The following is a 19,095-nucleotide window of genomic DNA, read 5'->3' on the forward strand; positions in this document are numbered from 1 at the left end:
CAAGGCCCAAAATTTTGGGGGAGGGGACCAGTTGATTAGGGAGACCCCAGTATGCAACTGGTACTTAATTTATCAACCATGAAAGGATGAAAGGCAAAGTCGGCCTCAGTGGAATTTGAACTCAGAGCGTGAAGACAGACGAAATACCGCTAACATTTCTGTCAGCTCACTGCCTTACTGTACTCTATATATTACAAGTGCAAATACATGCTTCATTACACACATATGCCTATGTTACTATTTCTCGATAGTAATAATTATAATAACAGATACAAGGAAAGCTCGATGGACTTCCTCGTGACCTCTCCACTTCTGACACTAATTTATAAATTAATTACTATTTGTTAGAATTGAATTATATCTTCAATTATTTCCTGTAAAAGCCCATTGTATACAACAGGTGAGTTATATCTCCTGTGTTTTTACAATCTACTTAGATCATACTGAAAAGTTGTATATGAGTGCCTTGGGTTGAAGAAACTTAAAACCTTTTTCATTTATTTCCTTTTTAACTAAACCATGCCTAAAGGAAGAGGTTACCACCATCCTGTATTCTATAAACTGAATGAAAAGAAAGGAAGAGCTAAACATCTTATATTAAGAATTTTTATAAGAAACTATTCCTTGGATAATAATATCATGTATTATACGATTGTCTGTAGCAGGTGCCATGTATAGGCATTATGTGTTTGCCTATTGATACTCTTCCACTAATAATAGAATTGAAAGATGGTACAATTTTTATATATACAAAATCAGCATTGTAAAAACTTAAAATTAGTTTTTTTAGAAAAATGCATTTTTACTCCCCCTTTTTTTTATACCTGAACTATGAAATGTGTTTGGTGATTTTCTTTTGTACTTTACCTTAAAGCAATAAGATTACTTTAGACATTGAAGAGATTCTAAAACTAGTTGAGTTTATACCTCAGTAAAACATTGTAATATAATGCTGCAGAGACTTCCTGTTGATCTTTACCTTAGGTTAACTCTATGTTAACCTAAAAAGAAAACCTCTATGTTATCACTTAACCTACTAGAAATAGCAACCAAGTCTCCTTCAAATGACGTGTATTCAGAATAATGTATCCTTGAATACAATATACCTTTAAAAAAAAAAAAAGACTGGATGATCATGGCTCCAACTTCTTTGATTATAAGATTGCTGAATCAGGACTGACCTAGAGCTAAACAAGTAGATGTATGTTTAAAAGTACTACAGCCATGTAATGAAATGCATGATAAGTGCTATAAATCAATAGATCAACAGGAGTTGGAGAAACTTTGAATAATTTCTCATGCCATATGTATTAAGCAAGTCAACGGAATAGGGCTTATATCCTTCTCTAATCTGAATCTAAAGGCAGAGTTCATCTTACAACTGTAAGCTGTTGAAATACTCATCAAATCTGTAATGCTGCTGCTGTTTCACTAGATTTTAATTCTCTGGAACAGTTTGGCCAAAGATGCAAAGCACTGATACCTACTGTGTGTATGCAAGTATATATAAATATGTTTCTGTGTGTGTGTTAGTGAGTGAGTGAGTGTGTGTAAGTATACTTACAAATGTGTATAAATAAATGCACGTATACAATTGTATGTGTGTGCATGTAGATCTCATCTTTATTATCATTATAATCATTTTAAAACTCTCTTTCTATGCTGACATAGGTCAGTTACTGTTAAACAGAATTCATTACATTAGAGGACCATGTCTTGCTCTAGTGTTACTGTTTTGGTATGGTGTTGTGCTTTATTCATGGCACAAACACAGATGAGATTGCCTTGTAATTTGCAAGATTAACAAACTTGCCTGAGAGGAAGAATTGGAGATAGGATGGTTGCTTTATGTGTGATGGGAAAAATAGGAACAAATAGGTTTGTTGTGGAGGAAATTCATGACTACTTTGCATTTCACATGGTTGGGTGGCATGGGTATCTCCTCATTAAGAGAGGTAAATATGGTGGTGACAAGATGCCAGAACACACCCTTAAGGTAACATGTCTAAAAAGTGAAGAGAAGGGAGCATGGAAACAGGAGAACCACATTGCAAGAGTGTGAGGAGAGAATGAGAAGTGGATATAAGCATGGAGTGGAAATGGTCATATGTATATAAACAGTGAGTGTAGTGGATGGTGAATAGAATTAACCCTTTCGTTACTATATTTCTGACCAAAATACACCCCTTATATGTTTCAATTAATTTCTAACGTAATCATAAATTTAGTCTGGTTTCATTAAACAACTATAACTTTTTTATTTATCAATATATTAACGTGAATTTTGGAAGATAATTTAATGAAATGTTCTCAACCAATTCTATACTATAATTTTTGTCACAAAGTGACTCTAATTGCAGATAGATACAGGTAAATTCAACAAAATATAAAATTATTAAAATTTTGTTCAAACATCGCTATAGAAAATGGGTTATTAGCTAATATTCAATTGGGTATACAACAAAATTTTACGATAGAATTTGTTATTCTGGGTAACTTTCTGATACCCATAATAATATTTATGGCAAAATAGTCTTAATTTCATTTAAGGTTATGGGAAACCACTTTCTTTCGTTTTGTTTACATTTAGCATAACGGTTCATTTCCGCCATAATGATTTCAAATAGGCTCATTCGAAAAAGTAAAAAGAAATAGTCTAAGGCTTTACTCTTCTGAGAAAGTCTGTGGTTTGGTCCAGTTTCTTCAGAAAAATCACCGAAAGAAACAGTTTTTAAATTTTCACTCTATTCTGGTGCCAATTCATTTTCTTTATCGCTGTCGGAGCTCTCGGATTCACTGTTTTCACTTTCGGAAAATGAAACATCAGATTCATTATCAAATACCACATGCTTTTTTTTTTCAGTCATAGTTAGATTTATGAAGGTCTTCAGTAGAAAATCCTTCGAATTCTGACTCGCTGCTTGATATAATGAAATTCGTATCCATTTTTTGTCAGAATTACAAATTTTGAAAACACAATAGGAACAAATTTCGGAAAAAAATCTCCCAAAATTCACGGAATTAAAATTACACTTCGATTTTTGTACAAAACTGTAGTTGAACTGTTTACGAAGTATAATACGTATTTTCACGAATGTACTAAAGAGATTTGCTCTGATATTCTCATTTAAATATGAATAGGTAAATTCGGGCGGTTTTGGGCAGCTTGGTCACATTAACCAAAACTTTTTTCGGGCGGTTTGGTAACGAAAGGGTTAAGGAAGACCAGTAGTAGTTATGAATGGAGCACAATAAGAAGCATGGCAGATGTTTATTGGTACTAACTAAGAGGAAAGCGAGTGATAATTGGAAGTACATCATCATCATCGTTTAATGTCCATTTTCCTTGCAAGCATGGGTTGGATGGTTGACAAGAGCTGGCCGGGTAGAAAAACTACCCTAAGCTACTGTTTTGGCAGGGATTTTACGGCTGGATGCCTTTCCTAACACCAACCACTCTGCAGAATGGACTCAGTGTTTTTTATGTGGCACTAGCACAGGTGAGGTTAGTTTTGGTGTGATATTTGCAGCTGGATGCCCTTCTAAGTGCCAACCATGTTACAGTGTTTACTGGATGCTTTTAACGTGGCACCAGAATGGTTTATAGTAACAGGCTCTGTGTATATGAGGAAGGTCAACTGAAAAGTTCATAGGCAGACCAAGATACTCTCATGGAATATAACCAAATTAAGCTTATTTTTCAACATATTCCCTCTTGCAGTCCACACACTCCTTCCATTGGTGCTGCATTGCTTGAATCCCATTAGTGAAGAAGCTTTCATCCTGTTGCTTTAAAAGTCATCAACAACAGCTATAATGTCATCTCTGCAATACTGGTTCCTATCCAAGTGTTTTTAATGTCGGAGGACAGTTGATAGTGAGATGGAACCAAATCAGGAGAATAGGGAGGGTTCTTTTCTCTTCCTCTCTCTCTCTCTCTCTCAGAAACAACTACATTGCATTATAAGAAGTTATGGCAGAGAAGGTGGGGGTGGGGGTCTACTCTTAGTGTCTCTCCAGAAATTGAGCAGAGCTGACCAAGGGACAATATGCTACAAAAACTAGCTGAGGATAGACCAATGTGCAATACAGGGTAGAACATAAGTAACACCAGCATGAGATCACTACATTAGCTCTTTCCTAGATTGCTGGGAAAACAGCAATTAATGAGGATCAAACTAAAACAGCTAGTAAAAACAGAATGGAGTGACTATGATAATTAGTTGGTCAAGACACCAAAATATATCCTGAAACCATGCACAAGATATAAGCAGGGTGGGTTATACATGTGTGCAAAAATGCAAATGAATCTGTGGCATATGTGCTAGCTGCAAATGAGTTCTTCATCTGTATACATGTCTGTTGAATGCAAGTGATTCTGCAAGTTATAGGTGATAGACTAGGTAAATTATGTTTAAACAGTTAAAAAGTTGGAATGTTTAATTTCAAAGAAAAACTGAAACAAAAATATAAACTATTTCTATACTAGTAATTATTAATAAAATAGAAAAATGAAGTGTGTTTGAATAAATCAGGCATTTTGACCATAATTGTACTGATCTTTGTGTTTATTTATTCTTGAAGTCTGTTGAGCCATTCTGTTATGTTGCCATTGATTTGGTCAATGTTCTGCATGCTGCAGTACTATTAACTATTGGAATTTCTAGCTGAAATGAAATGGATATTCTGGTGAAAGTTGAATTCAAATTGTAAAAAACAGCTAGCTGGATTGGTAGCCAGAAGGCTCATAAAAGGAGCTGGATTGGTAGCCAGAAGGAGCTGGCATAGTTAATGTTATCCTAGGAATAGTTGTATGTCAGTATTATAAATAAAACATGTCCAACCATATAAAAGTATGTAAATGAATGTTCTGCTGGGTTTTTTTTTGTTGTTTTTTTGGGGTTTTTTTCAGAAAATGCTTGTTGAAAAAATTTTCCAGTCACAAACTGTGGGCTGCTTTGAACATTGAACTGTCAAATCAGAAATAAATCTACTTTCTTCAAATTTTAGAATTTCACAACATTTTAGAAACTAAAAGTTTGTTCATAGATATAACAACAAAATTTGGTTATATCTAAATAATTATTAGTGACACAAGCAACATTAATATCAAAAAGCAATCTTTATATCCGACTTAATGTGGTTGTATTGTTAAAGCACTGAAGATTGTATTATTTACCTTGAGAGGACCTCTTATATGGATGCATGGTACATAAAAAGCACACATTTATATTGCTAGAAGTTAAGTATCATTTGCTATGGATTTCAGAACAGCCAGATCACATGATTTTGATGTACTCCACCTCTTTAGTGGCAGACATCTGGTAGCCACATACACCCAAATATCAGTGCCAGCAATATATGGCATTTCAGCAACTGTTTAGGCTCTGATGTCACAAATAGCAAACAAACTTATTAAGAAATGATTATTTACAACAGAAGCAGTATTAATACCAAAAAGCAATCATACATCCTTATGAGAGGCCTTCTCAAGGTAAATAATCCAGTATTCAGTGCTATAACAATACATCTACATTAAGTTGGATATAAATATTGTCTATATTCTCAATAGTGATGTGATTTATTATTGTTATTTTATATAACTTTGTAAACATCCAAATGAAATACAGTTTAAAATTTACTAGACTCTTCCAGAGTTTGCTTAATATTGATTATGTTTGCCCATAATTGAAATAGAATTTGTTTTGTACAGAAGGGGAAAATGTAAGCAAATTCTTAATTGCTTTTCATACCTTAATGACAAGACTGTCAACAGTGTCATACATGTAACATGTCAAATAATGGAAATGAAATAAGAAACCAACTAACTGACCACAATCACAATTACACACCATATCCAGCATGCTTTGAAGTGGAAAAAGTAGTATCTAGAATGCTAGGAAGAGCTACTATCTCAGATGAACAGACATCAATTATCATTCAAAGTATGCCTCTGAGCTTTTCAATAGAAGCTGCTTAGCTGCTGGTATTCTTAAAAAACAATATAGCCTTTATGCAAATGATTTAATGAAAGCATCATGATCTTGAAGGTTGATGGTTTCATAGATAAACTACATGTTACATGATTCCAGAAGAATTTTATTGAATGAAGATTATGACTACGGTCATTATAGTTTTACATACCAAAGAAATCTAGACTTGCTTGCTGAAAATTGTAGCTGGTTCAGTAATGAAACATTTAATGTTGTTCCATCTGTTTATTAGTTATATATCATTCATGATCTGATAAATGGCTTCCACACTATTCCTTTGGTTTATAGTGTTGCATATGATAAATCTCATGCAGCCTACAGAGAAATCCTTTGAATTATAAGGAAACAAAAAGCTTAGATTTCACCTGAGATAGTGATCTTTGACTTTGAAATTGCTATATTTAATGTTTGTGATTAACTTCTCTACCTACATCAGAGATTTTGGGATATTTTTTCTTATTTCAGACAGTGTTGATTTAAAATCCCAAACATGCTTTGCTAATAAAATCTTTTCAAGCTCAAGCTTCCAGCTGATGCTGTATGACAATTTGCAGAACTTAGAATTTTCAGTGTTGATGATAAGTGACTGCTTGAAAGTTATTGGCTATTTTGAAACTATATGATTATGTCTGCACAATGTGGAAGATACCAAAATTTCCCAATACAGTATTGTTCAAATATGTAAAAACATGAGCAAAACAACTTGCTACATAGTAATACTCAAACATTGTGTAATTACTCATCCTACATTATGTAGACATGAAAAAAATTAAATGCAAAGTGCAAATGTATTATTATTGAGCAGCTACTTGGCTATATATGGTCTGCCAAGAAAAAGACATGCTACAGTGATCCAATGCTTAAAGAACATTGTAACTAGATATCATGCCCTTAATGATCATATAATTATCAGTAATCTATAGCACAAATGGTACAGTTAGAAATTTTATAAGTTGTTAGTTTTATAATTAAATCTTTAGTTCAAAATTCTGTTTTTATGTTATACTTTAAAAAATTAATCTACAAACCTATGAAAAGTTGTTTAGAAAAAAAAATCATTTGATGAACTGGTGTGGCAAGCGAATATCAGTATGTGTATGTAGGTGTATACAAATTTGTACATATATATATATAGATAGATAGATAGATTTGGTGATGCAAACAGGAAAATAGAACTTAAAACGTGTGTGTGTGTTATTACTATTTTTAATTTTATTATTATTAATGATAATAATCTTTAGAAGTTACTGACTTACCTAATAAACAGATTTTTCACAATGTATCCCAATATTACAATGAAGCCTTTGCCAGAAGTTTTAAGGATGAAATGTATAACATAGCAATACTTACCTCCCAGCTCCAATAAAAACACTTGGCTCAAATCTTGGTTCCTAAGGAAGTATTTCATATGAAACCATAAATATTACCTGGTAACAATATTGTCATCCTTTCATATACAGCTACCCCAAATTTTGACTTATTATAAACACTTCTAAACTTAGTGACTAAAACAAAACTTAACTATGCAACTGCCCTAATCCCAGCAACTATCCTTCAGGATCTTGCTGCACAGCTAATGATATTGTATACTAATGTTTAGTTACCATCAAAAGCTTGTGTCAGCATGACCTTACACACATTTAAATCAAAGTTTTATTTATACACTCATTCCTTTCAAAACCAGACAGACTTCTCTGGTTTTATACATTTGATCTTTAAAGGATTATTCAACACCTTAAATGGTACATAGGTTTCAGAACCAAAGAATAAAGTTGGTCATCTTTCCACTCTGCTAACAATGGCCTATATTTTTCCATGCTTTAATTAGCTTGTGTTCCTTTACATTATTCTTTTATTTCTTTATTCATAAGTTATTACATATTCTTAATTCATCTCCTAGCTAATAGTTTTTCATCTCATTCATTAATTATTGTAAATTCATCACCACTATCTCTGTATTGATGCCAAAAATCATTAGCATTATTTTGTTTTGACTTTGATTTGGTTACTATTTTCACCAACTTAATCCACATTTCATCTTTCAGTCATTGTACTCACTCTTCTGAAGAATATTAAGTTATTCGTTAACTTCACAGTGAGAGACCCCTCAGGAGGTTAGCATGTGGTGTTAGATTTGGTTTTAAACACTAACATCTTTATATTATTATAGTAAAGTGTAGAGAGAGTATTTCTGCCTTCATTATGTTGCTATTGAGTAAATAAATGTGTGTTGTGAAGGCTTGATAGCAAAAAATGTTATTATAGTAATGTTCGCAGGAACTTTAAATGTCCTGACATAAATTATGTCCAGGTTAAAAAAAAGATACCAGTTCATCAGTTACCAGAAAATGGGTTATGTATGTGTATGTGTGTAGAGGGGTAGCTGAAATGGAAGAAGCACAGGTCCAGTGGATCGTATGTCATTTAAGAAAACAAGTCAAAGCTGAAATAGATCAAAATATTTATGATTGCATACTGTCTCAAACAATCAGTATTGACAAAAAAATAATCATTGATGGGTCATTCACAGGAGGCAAAAATAGATGTGGAAATTGTATCAAAAGTTAATGGCAGTCATGAGAAAATTAGGAAAACAAATGTTATTCATTAATACCCATGCAATCTCCCATAGAAAGAAATCACAGATGAACTGTATTCAAGATAAATGGCATTTGACAGACACTTCAGTGAAAAAGTAGCTTACATTCATATGTGTGTGTATTGAAATCGCTTGACAGTAGTAAAAATGAGCATCACCATCTTGCTGGTAGTGTTCTTCATTTCCAGTCTTCAATGGAAAGATGCCTGACAATGGGGAAATATTACATTGCTTAGAACAGGTGAGGGCTGGTGACACGAACAGTATCCAGCCATAGAATTTCTGCCTCAGCCAATTCCATTCAACTCATTTGAGCATGAAAAAATGGACATTGAAACAATGAATGATGATGATTATATATATATATATATATATATATATATATATATATATATGTGTGTGTGTGTGTGTGTATGTATATGTGCATACATGCACATACAAGGTGATTCTAAGTCTCTTAGCATAAACCAGTCAGCAACCAAGAAAGAGAATGGATGAGAGTTTCTATGGAACAAAGTGCTGAAGTTGGTCCAAGATTTATGGCTGCTACATGGTTCTAACCAGACATAAGGGGACATGGTTGTGAAAGATTTTATGGATCTATTCATATTATTCAAAGAGACAAGCCTCAAAAGACTGGGTAAACATTAGTATAAGAGGACAGCACCAAATAGCTAGAAGAGAAGCAAGATATCAGATGTAGTTAGTTGTAGGAAAAGCAGAACGGAAGAAGGCTTACACATGCTGTGCAATGTGAAGACCAGATACTTGAGATATTTTATATTACATGGCAATGTACTAGAGAGAATCTAGATATGTTCTGAGAAGTGTGCATAAAATGATGATGGCATGTGTGCCCTTAATGATACTGAAAAATAAAAGGTATGGAAGTACTATCACAAGAGGTTGTTGATTGCATAAAATTAAGAGAATTTGCATCAAGTACACTCGAAAGAGCAATCAACCAACAGTATGCTTGCAGGTGCAGTTAAAGGATTACTGCAGGAGCATCAGCATTAGATGCTGAGATGCTATTATTATCAAGTGAAGTAAGCCAGGGAAATTTATGCTGTCATTGAGGATATAGTTACCAGAAACAAATGTCTCACAGAACTCGAATGATTTCTACTCAAACAAAAATTTTGGAAAATGGTATGCAACATGCAAAACAACTGCTTATAGAACAATTTAGAGCAATTCATGAAAAAGGAACACTCAGCCATATCATACATTTTAACAGTAACACACAATCCATGTCATTAAAATATTTTAATGTCTCCAAATCAAACTAACAAGCTCAAAGATTTAATTACTCATCAAACACTTGTTCAAAAGAAAAGGCAACTGAAAAACTTGAATGTTGTTTACTAATGCAAAAATTACCCTCAACAACAATAATAAAATGTTCATGGTATACAAATGCAATGACAGTTATTAGGTACATGTCAATTCATAAATACTAGTCAGTATATCAACACAAAAAAAGAATATTCCCAAATGCAAATATGATCTGTAAAAACAGAAATCTTTTCTATTGCATCAAATGTCTGAATTGTGAAGAAATATGTACTGACCAAACAGGCAACTCATTACCGGAATGCATGAGAATACCAACCACAAATTAGAGACACTAACATTCTTCAGATTCCATTAAGCAATCATTTAGAAACATATAATAACAAAATGCTTTTAATATTTCCAAAATAGATTTGAATTTCATCTTATTAAAAAACAGTATTAATATTAATTTGAACGTTAATTTCATTTAAATGTATTTGAGATAGGACTACTGTTTGTTGTATCAGGTGTTTCTCAGCATCTGATTGTAGCTGAATCCTCCATCAGTGACTGATTGGTTAAAATGTTTCTATAAATAAGCTCTGTTAATGGCAATTATGTTACCAAATTACTAAAACTGTGACATCGAAGGCACAGGCTGATTGGTTAAAATGTCTTTTGTTAGCCTCAGTCTGATAGAGACTATCAGAAGGTATTTAAAGGGGAAAAAACCAGCCATTTTACTACAGTTGCCAATAGTGAAATACATTAGCAGTATGTTAATGCCACTATGTAAACAATCTCCTGAAGATTGTTATAAAACATGAAAGCACTTGTAAAATACAACAATAAAAGTGACAAATCAATATTGCAATCTGATTGACAAATACACACACACACACACACACATATAACACTTTTAATCTATGGTTATGCAAAGCTTATCAAGGTTATAAAGCTTTTTACTCAGTAATGCGGATAATAGTCAAAGCTACATAGATATTGGAGTCTGGCACCTGTCTCTGAGAGTTTATTGCCCCAATAGATTTTTAACTGTTAGCCCAGTGACCAGTGGAATACTGGTGTTAAACACACTACTCAGTCACTCAATTTTGCTTAATTAAATTTAAGTGGTTCATTTCAAATAATGGCAAAACACTTTTCAATTATCTATTATAATTTGCATGAAATTTGGCCAGCTTGTGTAGTATAACTACTAGTGACATTACTTAGGTGGTGGATATTTTACAGGAACTAACATAGTTTTACCATTTACCTGAAATGTATTTATTGATTTGCTTGTATATTACAGTATAATATACTGTAATGTATTAGAAATGTTGGTATGAAGTATACTGTAGGTAATATTAATTTGTAAACTTGGTCTTGCTTTATAAGATGATCATGGGTTCAAATTGATTATATCACTCTTTGGTCTTGTGCATTCTTCAGTAGAGTTATTCATTTGATTATATCAGTAGGAATGTTTCATTCATAGTTGGGTGCTATAGGTGGCATTTTTACAGAACACATTTATTAGAGAGGCATTTTATGTATGTGTGTATTATCCATTTTTCCATGCTAGCATTGGTTTGCCAGATATGTTAATCAAGCAGTGTTATACAACTGGGTGCTCTTCCTGTTGCTAACCCTTACCTGTTTTTGAAGTAAAAGATCTCATTCCACACAGCTTTGAAGGTGCAAAGCAAGTAACCAATTTATTGGACTTTTGTAGAAATGGGGGCTCATCTAAACATACACATGTTCATGTGCATGCATGCACACACACAACAGGTTTCACTTGCTTTCCATCTATTAAGTCCATTCACAAGGCTTTGTTCAGTCTGAGTTTATGAAGACACTTGCCTAATGTGATGCTCAGTGGGACTGAACCTAAAACCATGTGATCAGGAATTGAATTTATTAACCATACAATCATTTTTGATAACCTTCCTATTAATCCAGCTCCCCAAATGTATCAATAGGATTCAGTTGAAAATACTAATTAATAATACCCCTGTTCGAAGGTTATAATGGACACAGGTTTATGTGTCACATAGCTAGCAAGAGATGATGGCCTCTTGGAGCTAATCAATGGTAGCATTCGTCCTATTTTCCTAAACTGCCATGTTGGCTTGGTGATAACTATTAATATCCAGTACCGCTGCTGTAGTCTCCTAGAGAGATTTAGAAATATTAATATTTCTATTTTTGAAAACCAGTTGATGTCTTCCACTGAATTTAGCTAAATAATCCTGCAAACAGACGGTCAGCAGCAACACCTGCTGGGTCCAGCTGGTCTACATTGATAAGGGGCAAATACCCCGAAACTAGTCTGTAGATGCCAGACCAGCAAGGGGAAGCGTCTGACCTCCCCTGTTCGAAGGTTATAATGGACACAGGTCCGTGTATCACCTAGCTAGCATTTGTCCTATTTTCCTGGACTGCTCTGTTAGCTTGGCGTTAACTATTAATATATATATATATATATATATATATATATATATATATATATATATATATATATACACACACACACAATATATATATATACACAATATCATCATCGTTTAACATCCGTTCTCCATGCTAGCATGGGTTGGACGGTTTGACCGGGGATCTGATATATATATATACACACAATATATATATATACACAAAATATATATATATATATATATATATACACACAATATATACATACATATACAATATATATATATACTTGGAAATGGATGCGTGGCATTCAGTCATATAATAATATACATAAAATGTATATATATATGCATATATACATACATATATGTACATACATATATATATGTATCTACTCTTTTACTCGTTTGCTAGTTTCAGTCATTTGAATGTGGCCATGCTGGAGCACTGCCTTTAGTCGAGCAAATCAACCCCAGGACTTATTCTTTGGAAGCCTAGTACTTATTCTATCAGTCTCTTAGGCTAAACCGCTAAGTTACAGGTAATGTGTATATATATATTATATACACATTACGCTGAAAGTGTAACTGCTAGAATAAGAATAGCCTGGGCAAAGTTTAGGGAGCTCTTACCTCTGCTGGTGACTAAAGGCCTTTCGCTCAGAGTAAAAGGCAGACTGTATGATGCGTGTGTACGAACAGCCATGCTACATGGCAGTGAAACATGGGCTGTGATTGCCGAGGACATGCGTAAGCTCGTGAGGAATGAAGCCAGTATGCTCCGATGGATGTGTAATGTCAGTGTACATACTCGACAGAGCGTTAGCACCTTGAGAGAAATGTTGTACCTAAGAGGCATCAGTTGTGGTGTGCAAGAGAGACGATTGCGCTGGTATGGTCATGTGGCGAGAATGGATGAAGATAGGTGTGTGAGAAAGTGCCAATCCTTAGCAGTTGAGGGAACCCGTGGAAGAGGTAGACCTAGGAAAACCTGGGACGAGGTGGTGAAGCACGACCTTCGAACTCTAGGCCTCACTGAGGAAATGACCAGCGACCGAGACCTTTGGAAATATTCTGTACGTGAGAAGACCAGGCAGGACAAGTGAGCCCAGCCCACTTATGAATGCCTTTCCTCCCTTGGACACAAAGACCTGTTGAGGCAAGCGAAGTCGATATAGAACCTCATCCGACGACAGGCACCCATGCCAACCCCCTTTGCTTGCGAAGACATGTTGGGGCAAGCGAAATCGAAATCGAAATCGAAGTCAAAATCTAATTGAACCAGCCAGGATCCCTGGTCTGGTGGTACGTAAAAAGCACTATCCGACTCGTGGCCGATGCCAGCACCGCCTCCACTGGCTTCCGTGCCGGTGGCACGTAAAATACACCAATCTGACCGTAAGACAGGCACCCATGCCAACCCCCTTGCTTGCGAAGACATGTTGGGGCAAGCGAAATCGAATTGAACCAGCCAGGTTCCCTGGTCTGGTGGTACGTAAAAAGCACTATCCGACTCGTGGCCGATGCCAGCGCCGCCTCCACTGGCTTCCGTGCCGGTGGCACGTAAAATACACCAATCTGACCGTACAACAGGCACCCATGCCAACCCCCTTGCTTGCGAAGACATGTTGGGGCAAGCGAAATAGAAATCGAATTGAACCAGCCAGGATCCCTGGTCTGGTGGTACGTAAAAAGCACCATCCGACTCGTGGCCGATGCCAGCACCGCCTCGTCTGGCTTCCGTGCCGGTGGCACATAAAATACCCCAATCCGACCGTGGCCGTTGCCAGCCTCGCCTGGCACCTGTGCAAGTGGCACGTAAAAAGCACCCACTACACTCACGGAGTGGTTGGCGTTAGGAAGGGCATCCAGCTGTAGAAACACTGCCAGATAAGACTGGAGCCTGGTGCAGCCTTCCGGCTTCCCAGATCCCCGGTCAAACCGTCCAACCCATGCTAGCATGGAGAACGGACGTTAAACGATGATGATGATGATGATGATGATATATATATATATATATATATATATATATATATATATATGCATATATGGGTACAGAACATCACAAAACGTAAACAATATGAAATTTGGGTATACAGACAACAAGAGGAACAAATGGAAAACAAGACAAGTAACATAAAGAACAATCCTTCATCAGTTGTCTGCTGTCCATCTCCTCATTTCACTCATTTAATGACAAAATGAGACTTCGAAAATCAGTTGCTCCCATGAACCAAAATAAAATTTGGGATTTGCATAGGGTCAAAGTTGGTAACAAAAAACAGGACAGTGGAGATATACATCAAACCAAACAAAAACAAACATGGAGGGCCATTAGGCCTGACAAGGTAAGGTAGTGAATACTGGAGGAATATTGTCTTTGACAAGAGTGAAAATAGAAGAGGAGACATATAATTATGCATTTGGGCTGTACAGCAGGCTGAATGAAAAGAAAGATGATCACGTGAGGTAAAAAAAAATGGACGATGGTCACATGTGAGCAACGAGAGAGAGTATAGGAGAAAGAGAGAAAACGGTGAAGGGGAAAAAAAGACTTAGAGAAAGGATGAGAGAGAAAACGAAAGGAGGCAAGTCGCATCAAAATTATTAAGATAAACTTACTTGGAAATGGATGCATGGCATTCAATCATATAATAATATAAATAAAATATATGTATGTATGTACTTATATATATATATACGTATGTATATATATATATATATATGCATATTTGGGTACATGAAATATGTTGTTGAACCTCAGAGGAGATGAGAAAGGACTGAGATAGATGGCAATTTGCCATACTTGTGAAGACCTATTCATCTCGGCAAGAATGAGGTCCCAAAAGCATATTGGCAATGTCTATACCTCCTTCCCCAATACTTATTTTGTACCTGTTAAATTTTCCTAGCAACTAACTTTTGTAATAAAACCCTCCATTCTTCCTCTGACTCCAGCACTATTTCTCCGCTGCTGTAATAATATGAAAGCAGAACTGCACATATTCTTCCTTTTTGTACTATCAAGAATCCCTTGTTTTCAAACTGCTGTCCTTGTCACCCATCTCACACTCCCAATATCATCCCTTACCATTATATGTCTACTGAATGCTCTCTCATCTCTGCCATCAACACCCACTTTATGTAACTCACCTTATCTACCTCTGTGTACATGTTTCCCCACCACACTTCACTTCATTCCCCCTACCAACCCACCCAGCCATCCTCAATTCTCTGCCGCTATTCCCTCTTTCCCACTTTCTTATGCCTTGAGAGTACTCCCTGACACCTCATCTCCACCATCTTGTCTCCTTTTTCTGCTAGTGTACCCAGCAAGATACCTGTTCTTGTCCTTCTCTCCTGCTTTAGCTTTTCTACACCTTGCAGAAAACCACCTCACTCATTACTGCATCCCCACTTTGTCAAGGGATCTTGTCTTGTGAGTCATTTGGTAATCCCACACCTCTCTCTCTAGTGCTGGTGCCATGAGATAAGCACCCAGTATACTCTGTAAAGTGGTTGGCACCATGAAGGGCTTCCAACCATAGAAACCTTGCCAAAGCAGACACTGGAGACCAACAAGTCCTCAGGCTAGCTGGATCCTAAGGAACCATGCAGCCCATGCTAGAATGGAATACAGCAATTAAATGATGTTGATATATATACAAACACACATAAAATGCTAAGTAAAATAGCATCATCAATAAATTAGCAGAGTAAATATCTGCCTGTCTTCAATTTCCATTCATTTCTACTTTTTCCACATTTTTGAGCTTGACAAACTGAGTTTGGGGGTTTGATGTATAATGTATTCAAATAAAATACCTGGAGGCTATGATGCTCCAGCATGACCACAGTTGAATAACTGAAAGCAGTAAAAGCTTTATAGAATTTTATATACATGTATATAATTGCTTCCTTTCTGTATCAGTGATCACTCATTTTTTTTTATATTCTTTCCACCCCCATTAGTTTCCTCTGGTTTCTCTCTCTCTCTCCACTTCCCACCCTCAAACTTTATATCTATACTTAATATTCTTCAGTTTATTTTTCTCTTCTTCTTCACAAATCCCTTTCATATATTCTTCTATTCCTGTCTAAGCTGTTATTAAAATGACTTCCTATTTTGTATTATATATTCTTTTCACTTTTCTCTCTCTCCCTCCCTCTCTGTTTCTCCTTCTCTCTCTCTCCCTTTTTGCCATCTTCTCTGTTTCTCTTTCTCACTTTTCCCCTCCCTCTCTGTTTCTCTTTTTTTACTGACCAATCAACCAATCCAAGCAACCAATAGCCATTAGGACAACTACAAGCTACTAATTAAATCACCTACTGCTAGTTGTGAGCTATTGAGGTACCAAAGAAATGCAGTGAGAGTTGAATGTACAGCCTTAACACAACTGCTCTGCTTCAGTATCTTGTGTGTTTTTTGGCTGCTGCTTTCACTGCTATTATTGTTGCTCCTAAGATTCTCTTCATTTCTTACTAGAGAAGCCACCTACTTCAAGTTAAAGTATGTTTTTTGTAATCTTTCTTACCCTTTTTTTAAACATTCACTCTTGTTCTTTAATTACAAAAAAAAAAAAAAAAAAAATGAACAAATAGTAAAAGGGTTATGTGAGTGTATGCATTCATAAAATATGTATTTTTTTCACAATGGATGTATTACTTTGTTTGGCCAGTCTTCTTTCCCCCACCCCGTTTTGTTTTTCTTTTTATTCTCACTTCCTCAATCTCTATTTTACTCTGTCTTTCTCTCCATGTGTCTATTTATCTATCTATCTATGCACAGGAATATAGTTTTTTTCTTTTTGTTTGTTTCTTTATTCTGCATGCTTTTCTGTATCATTTTTAAAGTGTAATTCTTTTGCTAAAACTTCCAATACATTATATTATTGTATTATAGAAATAATTAAACCAGTCTAATGTTTATCAATGGAAAAGTTTCAATTATTTCTTATCTAATCCATTGTTTAACAAATGAAGGGGGAAATTTTCATAAATAACCTACTTTTATGCATGCTGGAATGATAAAGGCACTATTTGTTGTGTACATCATTAATTTCCTTTAAATACATATCTGTAATGTTTATATTATGACTGGATCCCTTTGTATAGTCTTCAAATGTATAGTAACTTATGCGCTAAATGTAGTCGCATTGTTAATCTCCTGCTGTTTCAGTCTTTGGACTGTGACTCTGTTGGGGCATTACCTTTATGCTTAGTTAATCATATCAGACTTAGTACTTATCTTTTTTTTATTTAACTTCTGGTACTTATTTCATTGTTTTGTTTGTCAAACCCTAAATATTATCACAGATGCACACAAATGCATATGTCTCATATACTCACACCAGACATGCTTCTTATAGATTTTGCCTTAACACATTTCACTCTGAAGGATTGGGCTACCAAGGCTATAATAGAAGTCCTTTGTCCAAGATGCTATGCTGTTGAACCAACCCTGAAACTGCATGTTAGCAAAGCAAACTTCTTAAACCAGATTTGGATCCCTAAAATTTTCAGTGACTTTTCTATTATACCTAATTGTGGTGGTGGTGGTGGTGGTGGTTCTTGTTTAGCCCAAGTCAGCTATAATTAAACAGACTATAATTAAACATCCAAACATGACAATCTTGTTTTAAATGTATTCCTTTTTTTTAAGACACTAGGATGTGATTTGAAAGAAATATAGCTGTTATCTTTAATCATTTGTGCATCCATGTAGCAGCTCTATCAATAGTCCATTCTGATATATATTTGTAAAATTCTGAAACCCCATTTCCTATAACAGTATATCTGACAAGGTTCAAACCGGTCTCATGTAAACTGTCAATTATTATTCTCTGCCAATGAATTACCATGCTTCTGCTCACACTAATACATTGTTACTAGAATAAATACATCTAGACATTCACTTTCACATAAGCTCACAAATGTGGCAGTATGTAAATGTTTTAGTCTTAAGTAGAAGTATTGGTTGGTGTATTAATTTCAAATTTCATATTTTGTATTTATCTGAGCTTTTATCAATATATTTTCCAATCAATTTTGTATTTTGATAGGCATATGTGCTAATATTTAGGCTAGAATAGTTTGATTTTGTTTTTCTGTGACTTTAGTCCTAACTTAAAGTTTTAATATTTTTATCTGCTGTGACAAACTCCTCTAGGTTTGATATAGAAGTATTTCTTAATTACATTAACTTCCCCTCGGGGTCATACTATTAAAATAGAAGGCGGAAGGTTTTCATTTTATTTAATATGAATAAACATATCCTTGTGGGCGGGGGTCAATAAAATAAGTACCAGTTGAACACTGGGGTCAATGTAATTGATTTCCCCCTCCCCCACAATTGCTGGCCTTGTGCCAAAATTTGAAACCAATATGAATAAATATTACAAATGAGATGAGGTATCTCCCTCAACCTGTCATGTAATTGAATCAAAAGGGATCTCTACATTAGAATTCAGCTGCCATTTTACACTTACATCCATGAAGGGATCACAAGCCACCTTACTCTATAGAATTCTTGTATTTTAAAATTAATTAATGAAGATTAATAATAATAACCGTGGAGAGGATAATTTTGGCTGATTGGCCAGACCTAGCCTGAGAGCTATAGCTTGTTCATTACATAGAGGCTCAAATCACATCCATGATCCTTTAAAAGGAAAAATACATAGGATAATATACTCTTAGTTTAATACTATTTTGGAATAACATACAGGTTAGTCACAGTGGGAAAGTCTTTGATCATTGATCTGCTTGATCAGGGTTAACTTTGGTTTAA

At 35.0% G+C, this 19,095-nt stretch overlaps 1 protein-coding gene across 2 annotated transcripts in view; it reads left to right on the forward strand.

The window, feature by feature from the left end:
- Positions 1 to 19,095, forward strand: part of LOC115210807 (twisted gastrulation protein homolog 1-A-like) — a 79,466-nt gene that overhangs the window by 42,072 nt on the left and 18,299 nt on the right. Inside the window, exon 1 of one of the 2 annotated variants that reach the window (XM_036502112.1) lies at positions 16,688 to 16,815. The exons of the other annotated variant lie outside the window; for it this stretch is intronic. The gene's annotated coding sequence lies outside the window, so the exon portion shown is untranslated. Of the gene's footprint in view, positions 1 to 16,687; positions 16,816 to 19,095 lie in introns of those variants that run through there. 2 annotated transcript variants of the gene reach the window in all.

The sequence above is a fragment of the Octopus sinensis genome, linkage group LG4 (genome assembly GCF_006345805.1).
Source record: "Octopus sinensis linkage group LG4, ASM634580v1, whole genome shotgun sequence".
NCBI classification, from domain to species: Eukaryota; Metazoa; Mollusca; class Cephalopoda; order Octopoda; family Octopodidae; genus Octopus; species Octopus sinensis.